Raw genomic sequence first — 12,442 nt, forward strand, 5'->3', positions numbered from 1 at the left:
CTGCCTGTAATGTTCAACCCCATTTTTACTGCATATTTTAGGACTTTAGCATATGTCCCTTAGCAATAAGCCTAGCCTATGTTAGCGGTTGCTACTGTAGCCTAGTCTATGATTCTGACATCTAAACCTAAGAAGCTAAAAGCTTAGAATATGCCAATAAAATGTATAAATAATCAGTATGTACTCATTTCAAATAATTATTAATTAATCATTAACTATAATACACAAACAAACAAACAAAAAACACCTTCCAGTCGATTTTTTACATTCAGCTCTTACCGTCTTATGAGTACTGAACGAACGAACAACAAGCAATCACTTTTCCTAGGACACAATAAGCCATAAATTTTCATTAGTATCTCTCTTCAACTAATGAGACTACCAAACAGTATAATAACCATTCATTTCTATTCTTTATTCTATCTTTACCTAATGGAGATACCGAGTTACTGACAGCTATAATGAAACATATACGTAACGTAATATTAAAACAGAAGAAGAATTCTAAAAAATACGTATTTGTTGGCAGTCTGATTTATTTTATATTTTATGATATCTAATTCACAATTTTTTTATTAAATGTATTGCATGTACTCATTTCAAATAATTATTAAGTAACCATTAACTATAATAAACAAACAAAAAAAAGCTTCCAAACTTCTGTTTACATCCAGCACTTACGAGTATCGAACGATCGCCAAGCAATCACTGTACACAGTAAGCCATAAATTTTCATTATCTCTCTTCAACTACTGAAACTACTAAACAGTATAATAACCATTCATTTCTATTCTTTATTCTATCTTTACCTAATTTTTTTTTTATTAAATGTATTGCATGAATAAGTTTTTCAATTTACAGCATCCTTTTACCAATAGAAAATACTTAAAGCATAAGGGGTAGATGCTGACCAATAGGAGAGCAGGATCTTATGGGGTGACTAGCATCAGGAACCAATGGGAGAGCGGGAGGATGGTGGCGAGTTTACCCAGCTGGCGGCGCGGGAGTTTTAAAATTGTTCTCTGTGGTCCGGGTGAATCTCGGGACTTTACAGCAACAACCTTTCGTATCTTGAAAACTTTTCGTATGTAGAGCTGTAAAATTTTCCGTATTTGCTTTCGTATCTCGAGTTTTTCGTAAGTTGAGCCTTTTGTATGTCGAGGTTCCACCGTACGTATACGAAATATTTCGTCAAAATTCCTCTTACTTTCGTAGTTACAGGCTAATTAGTTAACGTAACTCAATAAGCCTAAAACATTGATCTGTACAAGAAAATGCAATATTTCTTCTATTATCGTAAATTTTGATAATTATTGTCAAAGAAATTGGGAGAAATGGCATCTGTAGACATTCCCCGAGTTGAGAAGGGAGACTTCAGTCAGCTACCAAGTCCAACCATGATTCAGTGTGAGCACAAACGTCAAGTAGTCTACACGTTCGAGTTTTACCTCTGACATTTGTTTGCTTTTACGTATGTTTATGTATGTTTTGACAAGAATTTCATCATGCCAATGAGGAAAAGACAAGGAAAACATCTCGCTAACATACAGACAAAGAAAAATCGCTCAAGTATTATTACAGAATATCATAATATATGCATAGTTAGTGAAGAGAGGGGAGGGTTGCGTAGTAATGCCCCCGTCTTGCCTGACAGCACACGTCACACTGTGCCCAAGGCTACGAACTTTGAGCAAAGAGATCTCCATTTATGATAAATAACATAGTTTTGGTTTTTTAATACCCAAAATGGAAAAATTCATAATAATCATGATTTATTAAATTGCCTTTGTAAAAAGAGAGTACACCTTCGAGTTTCACCTCTGACATTCTCTTGCATTTACGTTTGTTTATCTTTGTTTCGGCAAGAATTCATCATGCCATAGAGGAAAATACAAGGAAAACATCTAGCTAACATACAGAAGAAAATTAAAACTTTGAACGCCCGTATCTCAAAACTATACTTATTGACCTTCAAAATCTATCTTCTCACTTAGTTTTAAAGCTATAACATTGGAATTTGGTATATAACTAAGAAAAACATTATAGAAAAATCAAATGAAGCCCTTTTTCCAATTTTTGTTTCGTCTTTTTTTCATAAATTTTGTCCTGCTGATTTATAGGGTTTATTTTTTTACCATATTGAAAAATTCATATCTAGCAAAAAAATAACTTTTAGAAAAAAAACTCCTCATTTGATTGGAGGTCTGCATCAGGTCTATATATATGGTAGTAATCCTAGGTCTTAATATTAAATATCAAGGGAGGAGATAGAATTTGAAAAATGGTTATTCTCGGGATAAATCACCCTGGCGTCACAAAACCAAAGGTCAGAGGCGAAAATCATATGGGGTTTGGAGATGTCCTAGGTCACCTTATCAAGTGGTATGAATATCAAAGTCCTGTCCTTAAAAAATGGCATTAGCCGGCCGGCCCCCTAAGTATTGAATGGTCCAAATTGTTGTATTTCATTGTTTATTGGTCAATTTAGCTTTATTATAAAATTTGCTGTGGTATTTTTGTAGGGCTTGGAACGAATTAGGGAATTTACATGTAAAACGTTGTTCTAGATACGAAAAAATCAGGTTATGAAGTCCGCTTCAGAACGGATTAATTTTGTAACCTGAGGCACTACTGTAAATCAGTTTCTCATCTGATGTAGGTTTGATCTTTTCATCAAAACTATCTACAATGGCGTCCGGAACATTGTATAGAAGCTGCGAGAAATGAATTGATTTATGTAAATTGTCAAGTACGATATTATTCCCATTTATCCATGTGGACTTTTTCAATTTCTGTATCCATTCTCCCACTGAGTCAAAAAGTTTTGAGCTATGCTCAGTAAGGCTTGTTGTCCCTTTTCTAATCTTGTACAATCCTTTTAAATCCCCAACTATATCTCCGTGTTCCTTTGTTCCATATGCCGCCCTCAGAAATGCTTGTAACTCGGTCCATGACTTGACATTTTGTGTACTGAAAACTACAGCATCTAAATGACAAATCCCCTATATTGAAATTTAACAACTTTTGCCTCTGTGAACGCCTCTGCATTATTCCCTTGGCGTTTAAGTAGCTATTCACTCCCTCAAGAATAATTTGCACTGGTTGGGACAGAATGCCATCAACAATGCCTCAAAAAGGTCTAACTCTTGCATTTATGTTAGTTATCTTATGCACCAAAGTTTGACTGTTACCTGGTTCAGTCATTTTGCCTTCTTTATAGGAACTCTTTATGATTCAGGATTTGCCACGACCTCAATAATATCAATATATTTATCCTCACACAAACCACCAATACAAAAGTAATAGTGTATCATTCCCCATTAAAAGACAATAGCATGCACCAATTCCCAACATCACATATTTCCCCAGTAAAAAAAAAAAAAAAAAAAAATTCCTCGACTCTAAGGGAGGAGATCTACTCTTTCACTTTTGCAGGCCAAGGTTATCAGCTGATCGCAGCAGTTACAAGCAGAACATTTCAAGTCCCTTACCGACCAACCTTCGCTTAAATAATCCCCTTCATGAGCTCTCACTCGAGTTATCAAAACCCTGAAATGCTGAACGAACACTAATCATATTCAGAAACGGACAAGACCGCCAATAATGCTCAAAACATTTACAACTATTACAATATTTAACTCTGCAGAACTTCTTAGTATGCCCTATCCTATGGCAATTAAAAAACTGAATAACCATACTTGATCCACAAATACCCTGTCACCATTAAATTTGGCTGCAGGGCCACTACAAGCAATATTAGGCTCTCTCTGAGGTTCTATTCTCACACAAGAGCTATTGGAAACAAAACTTGAATCCCCTTTCAGTGCTATATCAAAAGAAGTTGCCCCTTAAGATAAAGTGCTCTTGATTGGCGGGTAATTTGGTGTATTCTCATGTACCTGAGAAATATTTAGCATCTCATCAGACGCAGAGTCTGTGTTATTAACACAACTAATAATTGCCCCATTTAGGGCCAACTCAGACCAGCATAAAAGTCTCTGAAAATCATCTAAGGGAATACTGTTATTATTTACCCATTCATACCCTCTCAACATCTTTACTAAATAAGTTTCATCTACACAAAGTTGAGAAATAAAATTGGGCAAAGACTGCTGACTAACCTGGATTTATAAAAACCCTTTACACTGCAGACTAAGCCTTCGTGCTCTTGAGGTCCATAGGCTATCCTAAGAAATTCTTAGAGAGTTGACCAGGTTAAGCAACTAGCAAAACAATGATCGCAGTAACGCAGATTCAAATCCCCATTCCTAAAATCCAACAGAGACTCAGCTAATTTAAATGCCCCTCTGTCATCTGTAATTCTGTTATTGTTAAAATAACTATCAACATTGAAACATTATGCCACACATGACACCCTGAAATGGATGAATTTTTGTCATAATTCTCTACAGTGGGGCATCACTTAGTCGCGGATCAGCAATCACGGAATCAGTTATTCACTGGTTTTTTTCTTGGACCGCTTCTCATGCCATATCGCTGGTATGAATCGCAGCATCGCGGGTATGTTTGTGTTGCATATGCGATGTTTATCGGCAGGCTAGGCCTCGGCCGCGGTCCGATAACCACCAACATACATGCAAAGACTCACATTATGATATTAACCCTTTAACGCCGATTGGACGTATTAAACGTCTATATAAATTGTCTGTTGGGTGTCGATTGGACGTATGGTACGTCGATATAAAAAAAAGTTTTTTAAAATTCGCAAAAAATAGTTATAGGCCTACTAGGCAAAAACTTCTGAATCATGCGCCTTGGGGGATGCTGGGAGCTCACTGATCAAGGCGTTGTTTTGTTTACAATCGTTACGCAGGCGTGCAAGCGCGAATGTCTTTCTTATCACACTAAAAAGTATCAGCGACACATCTCAGAAATTATTTTGTCACTTTGACATAATTTTTGCACCATTTTAAATTAGCTGTTACATGGGGTATTATATATGAAAATGTGCACAATTTCATGTAGAATACAACTAAAAACAACTCATGGTTGTAGCTTTTATCAGTTTTGAAATATTTTCATATAAATAACGATAAGTGCCAAAATTTCAACCTTTGGTCAACTTTGACTACCGAAATGGTCGAAAAACGCAATTGCAAGCCAAAACTCGTATATTCTAGTAATATTCAATCATTTACCTTCATTTTGCAACAAATTGGAAGTCTCTAGCACAATATTTTGATTTATGGTCAATTTATGAAAAAACTTCTTCCTTACGTCCGCATGGTAACTTCCGAAAAAAATCAGAAATTTTTTCGTCAGTTTGTCGTAATGTTTACACAATTTTGAATTAGCCGTTACATAAAGTTTTATATTTGGAAATGTGCGCAATTTCACGTAGAATACATCTAAAAACAACCCATGGTTGTAGCTTTTATCAGTTTTGAAATATTTTCATATAAATAACAACAAGTGCCAAAATATCAACCTTCGGTCAACTTTGACTCTACCGAAATGGTCGAAAAACGCAATTGTAAGCTAAAACTCTTATATTCTTGTAATATTCAATCATTTACCTTTATTTTGCAATAAATTGGAAGTCTCTAGCACAATATTTCGATTTATGGTGAATTTATGAAAAAAAAAAAAAACCAGATTTTTCCTTACGTCCACGCGGTAACTTCCGAAAAAAATCAGAAATTTTTTCGTCCGATTGTCGTAATGTTTGCACCATTTTAAATTAGCTGTTACATAAAGTTTTATATATGAAAATGTGGCAATTTCATGTAGAATACAACCTTAAACAATCCATGGTTGTAGCTTTTATTAGTTTTGAAATATTTTCATATAAATAACGATGTGCCAAAATTTCAACTTTCGGTCAACTTTGACTCAACCGAAATGGTTGAAAAACGTAATTGTAAGCTAAAACTCTTACATTCTAGTAATATTCAATCATTTACCTTTATTTTTCAACAAATTGGAAGTCTCTAACACAATATTTCCTTACGTCCACGCGGTAACTCTTCCAAAAAAATCAGAAATATTTTCGTCCGATTGTCGTAATGTTTGCACCATTTTAAATTAGCCGTTACATAAAGTTTTATATATGAAAATCTGCGCAATTTAATGTAGAATACAACCAAAAACAACGTATGGTTGTAGCTTTTATTAGTTTTGAAATATTTTCATATAAATAACGATAAATAGAAAAATTTCAACTTTTGGTCAACTTTAACTTGACTGAAATGGTCGAAAACTGCAATTGTAAGCTACAACACTTACAGTCTAGTAATATTCAATCAATTACCTTCATTTTGCAAGAAACGGGAAGTCTCTAGCACAATATTTTGATTTATGGTGAATTTTTGAAAACGGCTTTTTTTTACGTCCGCACGTTACGAATTTATGCATCATTTTGTGATAATATTTTCTCTGTGTTGCCTTGATCGTTTTAAAATGTGTTATATACCAAAATGATCCAAATTTAGTGTACAATACAATGTATAAAAAATTATATCGTTAGTTTTAACTGTTTTGCTCACAGCGTGATTTGAATACAATTATATATGACATTTTTTTTCGCACTATCATATACCCCATTATTTATATATGATGATAATATTTTTTTTCCATTTCTGATGGTTGCATACTAAACTTCACACAATAACAAAAAAAAAAGAGCCAAATATGAACTCTTAATCTTGAAAACTAAGCGTGCTATGATTTTTTGAAAAAAAAAAAAAATTTTCTTCTTCGCCACTCACTCCCAAACCCCGCCAGCATACGGGGGACGATTTATACCCCTTCGGCGTTAAAGGGTTAACTGACAATAAGGGTAATAAAATAATTCTCACCTTATATATTATTGGCATATCTTCACAATAAATAGCATATTCAAGGTTTATGTATGGCATTCATTGGTAGGCTAAGCCTAGTTGCAGTGCAATAACCACCAACGTACATGAACAGAGTCGCATTATGATATTAACCCTTGATTGCCGAGCTGCTATTTACCAAAGTGTCTCTCGTATGTGGCATTCGGGAGTTAGGGCATAAGCAGAAGTTTTTTTTTTTTTTTTTTAATCACAGCACGCTTAGTTTTTAAGATTAAGAGTTCATTTTTGGCTCATTTTTTTTGTCATTGCCCGAAGTTTAGTATGCAATCATCAGAAATGAAAACAATATCATTATCATATATGAATATTGGAATATATGACAGCGCGAAAAAGAATTTCATATATAGTTGTATAAAATTGTCCTGTGAGCAAAAAGGTTAAAGCTAATGAGTTAATTTTTTTGTTGTATTGTACACTAAATTGCGATGATTTTGTTATATAACAAATTGTAAAATGATCAAAGCAACACAGCGAAAATATTATCATAAAATGATGCATGAATTCGTAACGCGCTGACGTAAACAAAATTTTTTTTTCAAAAATTCACCATAAATCTAAATATTGTGATAGAGACTTCCCGATTGTTGCAAAATGAAGGTAATTGATTGAATATTACTAGACTGTAAGTGTTTTTACCTTGCAATTTCAGTTTTCAACCATTTTGGTTGAGTCAAAGTTGACCGAAGGTTGAAATTTGGCACTTATCGTGATTTATATGAAAATATTTCGAAACTGATAAAAGCTACAACCATTAGGTTTTTTGTATCCTACATGAAATTGCACACATTTTCATATATAAAACTTTATGTAATGGCTAATATAAAACGGTGCAAACACTACGACAAACTGACGAAAGAATTTCTGAGATTTTCGACAGTTACCGCGCGCGGACATAAGGAAAAAGTTTTTTCCAAAATTCACCATAAATCAAAATATTGTGCTACAATTTTCCAATTTGTCGCAAATTGAAGGTAAATGATTGAATATTACAAGAATGTGAGAATTTTAGCTTACAATTGCGTTTTTTTACCATTTCGGTTGAGTCAAAGTTGACCAAAGTTTAAATTTGGCACTTATCGTGATTTATATGAAAATATTTCAAAACTGGTAAAAGCTACAACCATGAGATCTATATAGTTGTATTCTACATGCAATTGCGCACATTTTCGTATATAAAACTTTATGTAACGGCTAATTAATGTAACAGTCCAAGCATTACGATAAACTGACAAAAGAATTTCTGATTTTTTCAACAGAGTTACGGCGTGGACATAAAAAAAAAGGTGTTTTTCAAAAATTCGCCATAAATCAAAATAAGGTGCTAGAGACTTCCAATTTGTTGTAAAATGAAGGTAAATGATTGAATATTAGTAGAATGCAAGAGTTTTAGCTTACAATTGCATTTTTCGTCTATTTCGGTCAATTCAATGTTGACCAAAGGTTGAAATTTTGGCACTTATCGTTATTTATATGAAAATATTTCAAAACTGATAAAAGCTACTACCATGGGTTGTTCTATGTTGTATTTTACTTGAAATTGCACGCATTTTCATATATAAAGCTTTATGTTACAGCTAATATAAAATGGTGCAAACATTACGACAAACTGATGAAAGAATTTCTGAGATTTTCGGCAGTTACCGCATGCTGAGGGAAGGAAAAAGTGTTTTTCAAAAATTCACCATAAATCAAAATATTATGCTAGAGACTTCCAATTTGTTGCAAAATAAAGGTAAATGATTGAATATTACTAGAATGTAAGAGTTTTAGCTTACAGTTGCGTTTTTCGACCATTTCGATCGAGTCAAAGTTGACTGAAGGTTGAAATTTTGGCACTTATCATTATTTATATGAAAATATTTCAAAAGTGATAAATACAACCATGGGTTGTTTTTTGTTGTATTCTACATAAAACTGCGCACATTTTCATATATAAAACTTTATGTAACGGCTAATATAAAACGGTGCAAACATTACGACAATCTGACGAAAGAATTTCTGATTTTTTCGGCATAGTTACCGCACGGACGTAAGGATAAAGTTTTTTTTTTCAAAAATTCACCATAAATCAAAATATTGTGCTAGAGACTTCCAATTTGTTGCAAAATGAAGGTAAATGATTGAATATTACTAGAATGTAAGAGTTTTAGCTTACAATTGCATTTTTTGACCATTTCGGTTGAGTCAAAGTTGACCGAAGTTGAAGTTTTGGCTACAAGCATGGATTTTTTGTTTGTATTCTACATGAAATTGAGCACATTTTCATATATAAAACTCTATGTAACGGCTAATATAAAGTGGTGCAAAAATTACGACAAAGTGACAAAAGAATTTCTGAGATGTGTCGCTGATGCTTTTTAGTGCGAGAAGAAAGAAATTCGCTTATGCGTGCCTGGGTAATGCTTGTTAACAAAACAACAGCTTGATCCGTGAACTCCCAGCATCCTTCAAGATGCTTGATTTAAAATTTTTCTCAAACTAGGCCTATAATTTTTCCGCAAATATTTAAAAAAACTTTTTGTAGTCGACGTATCGTACGTCAATTAAGCACCCGACAGACAATTTTAGTCGACGTATAATATGTCCAGTTGGCGTTTAAGGGTTAACTGACAATAAAGGTAATAAAACCATTCTCGCCATATATATTATCAGCATATCTTCATAATAGATAGCCTATTCAAGGAATAATTCCACATAACTTTACTCAACTTAGTATACTTCGAGTGGCCAGCCACAAAATGTAAATAATAAATTTATAAAAATTTAGTATGTATACAGTTGAGTTCACAGCGACCTTTATTCGATAACGTTTTAGAAATTTTAATAGTAGTAGTGTAATTATGGTAGTAATAACATTAAGGCTAAAATTAATTCTAACTTCATTATTATTTTGGGAGTATAAGTATATAACTTCTCAGAACAATGCAGTCATACAAACAGTGTCATGGATTATTTTACTGTTGTTTGGTATTGGCAACAAAGTGTAAACAAAATACTTAAAACCATTTTTTACCTTATATATTATCGTCATATCTTCATAAGTCTATTCGTGAAGTAATTCTGTATCAGTGAAGTCAACTTTTATCTATGCGAGGCCAGCCAGCTGAAAAAAATGTGGGTACTATATGAAAGTAAAATTATGGTAGTGTTCACAGCAAGATAATCTTTCGAAATTTTAATAGTACTAGTCATGGTAGTATGTAATAATGTTTGGAATATACATAACATTCATTTTCAATACAAAACATCATTATTATTTTGGTAGTCAATAACAGTTTAGAATGATCATATGTACTCTGCATTTTTAGGAATCATATGATTTTTGTAAACATAAACGAAAACTGCCATTAACCCTCTTACGCCGACTGGACGTATTTTACGTCGACATTTTTTGTCTCACGTGTGCCGACTGGACGTATTTTACGTCGACTTACAAAAGTTTTTTTTTAAATTCGCGGAAAAATACTTATAGGCCTACCAGCCTAAAACTTTTGAATCACGCGCCTTGGGGGATGCTGGGAGTTAACGGATCAAGGTGTTGTTTTGTTTACAATTGTTACGCAGGCGCGCAAGCGCGAATTTCTTTCTTGCCGCACTAAAAAGTATCTGTGACACATCTCGGAAATTATTTTGTCACTTTGACATAATTTTTGTACCATTGTAAATTAGCTGTTACATGAAGTATTATATAGTACTGGTAATCTTCTTAGGCACGAAGATATAGTAATTCAGTTGTATTCCACATAGGAAAATGAAAAAAGGTATATCTCAGAAAATGCCCAACAGTTTCGTCCTCCAATGGACCTCTTCTTGGAGCGTTTATTAAGGAAAAAACATATTATATATGAAAATGTGTGCATTTTTATGTAGAATACAACAATAAAATACTCATGATTGTAGCTTTTATCAGTTTTGAGATATTTTCATATAAATAACGATAATTGCCAAAATTTCAACCTTTGGTCAACTTTGACTCTACCGAAATAGTCGAAAAACGCAATTGTAAGCTAAAACTCTTATATTTTAGTAATATTCAATCATTTTCCTTAATTTTGCAACTAATTGGAAGTCTCTAGCACAATATTTTGATTTATGGTGAATTTATGAAAAATCTTTTGCCTTACGTCTACGCGGTAACTCTTCCGAAAAAAATCATACATGCGATTGTGGTAATGTTTGCACCATTTTAAAATTAGCCGTTACATAAAGTTTTATATATGGAAATGTGTGCAATTTCATGTAGAATACAAAAAAAAATAATTGAAGGTTGTAGCTTTTCTCATTCTGAAATATTTGCATATAAATCACGATAAATAGAAAAAAAACCACGTTCGGTCAACTTTGACTCTACCGAAATGGTCAAAAAACGCAATTGTAAGCTAAAACTCTTACAGTCAAGTAATATTCAGTCATTTATCTTCATCTTGAAACAAATTGGAAGTCTCTAGCACAATATTTTGATTTATGGTGAATTTAAATAAAAATCTTTCCTTCCCTCCGCGCGCGGATTCTCCGCCACAAATCTCCGAAATGCGTACGTACCATTCTCGGAATATTTGCTCCGTTTCATATTAGGCATTTCATAGAGTTTTATATATGAAAATGTGGGCAATTTCATGTAGAATAAAACGAAAAATATTTGAAGGTTGTAGCTTTTCTTATTTCTGAAATAATTGCATATAAAAATATATATAAAAAAATTTGACATTCGGTCAACTTTAACTCGTCAGATATGGTCGAAAACTGCAATTGTAAGCTAATACTCTTACAGTACAGTAATAAGCAGTCATTTGTCTTCATTTTGAAAGAAATTGGAAGTCTCTAGAACAATATTTAGATTTATGGTGAATTTTTAAAAAAAATATTTGTTTACGTCCGCGCGTTACGAATTCATGCATTATTTTGTGATAATATTTTCTCTGTGTTGCTTTTATCGTTTTACAATGTGTTATATACCAAAATGATCGCAATTTAGTGTACATTACAACGAAAAAAAGTAATTTGTTACCTTAACCGTTTTGCGCACAGCGTGATTTGAATACAATTATATATGAAATTTCATTTTTGCACTATCATATATCGCATTATTTATATATGATAATGATAATTATTTTCATTTCTGATGGTTGCATACTAAACTTCAGCCAATGACAAAAAAAGGAGCCAAAAATGAACTCATAATCTTGAAAACTAAGCGCGCTGTGATTTTTTGAAAAAAATATTTTTTCCGCTTCCGAGCTCACTCTGAAACACCTCCGGCACACGGGAGACAATTTTTTTTTTACCGCTTCGGCGTAAGAGGGTTAACTGAAACTGCGATTTATGGTACTTATGGTGACAAGTTTCTGTTAGTGGCACCTCTGTTAGGTACGTAATGGTGTCATAACTCTATTATCAGCACCTTATGGCACCGATAACTGAAACTCAGCCTGTTATGGCACCATAAATCACTGATTTTATGGTGCTAGACAAGTGCCATAAAACCAGATTGCCATTACCCGAGTCTTTCAATAACTGGAGACTGCCTGTATTCATATACTATATGTATAAATACAGATTAATAAGTCAAGTGTCTGGAGTCC

At 33.2% G+C, this 12,442-nt stretch overlaps 1 protein-coding gene across 1 annotated transcript in view; it reads left to right on the plus strand.

The window, feature by feature from the left end:
- The window catches only part of LOC135201156 (general transcription factor 3C polypeptide 1-like), a gene marked incomplete in the record, with an annotated part of 923,347 nt that overhangs the window by 184,013 nt on the left and 726,892 nt on the right, over positions 1-12,442 (plus strand).

The sequence above is a fragment of the Macrobrachium nipponense genome, chromosome 28, assembly GCF_015104395.2.
Source record: "Macrobrachium nipponense isolate FS-2020 chromosome 28, ASM1510439v2, whole genome shotgun sequence".
Classification (NCBI taxonomy): domain Eukaryota; kingdom Metazoa; phylum Arthropoda; class Malacostraca; order Decapoda; family Palaemonidae; genus Macrobrachium; species Macrobrachium nipponense.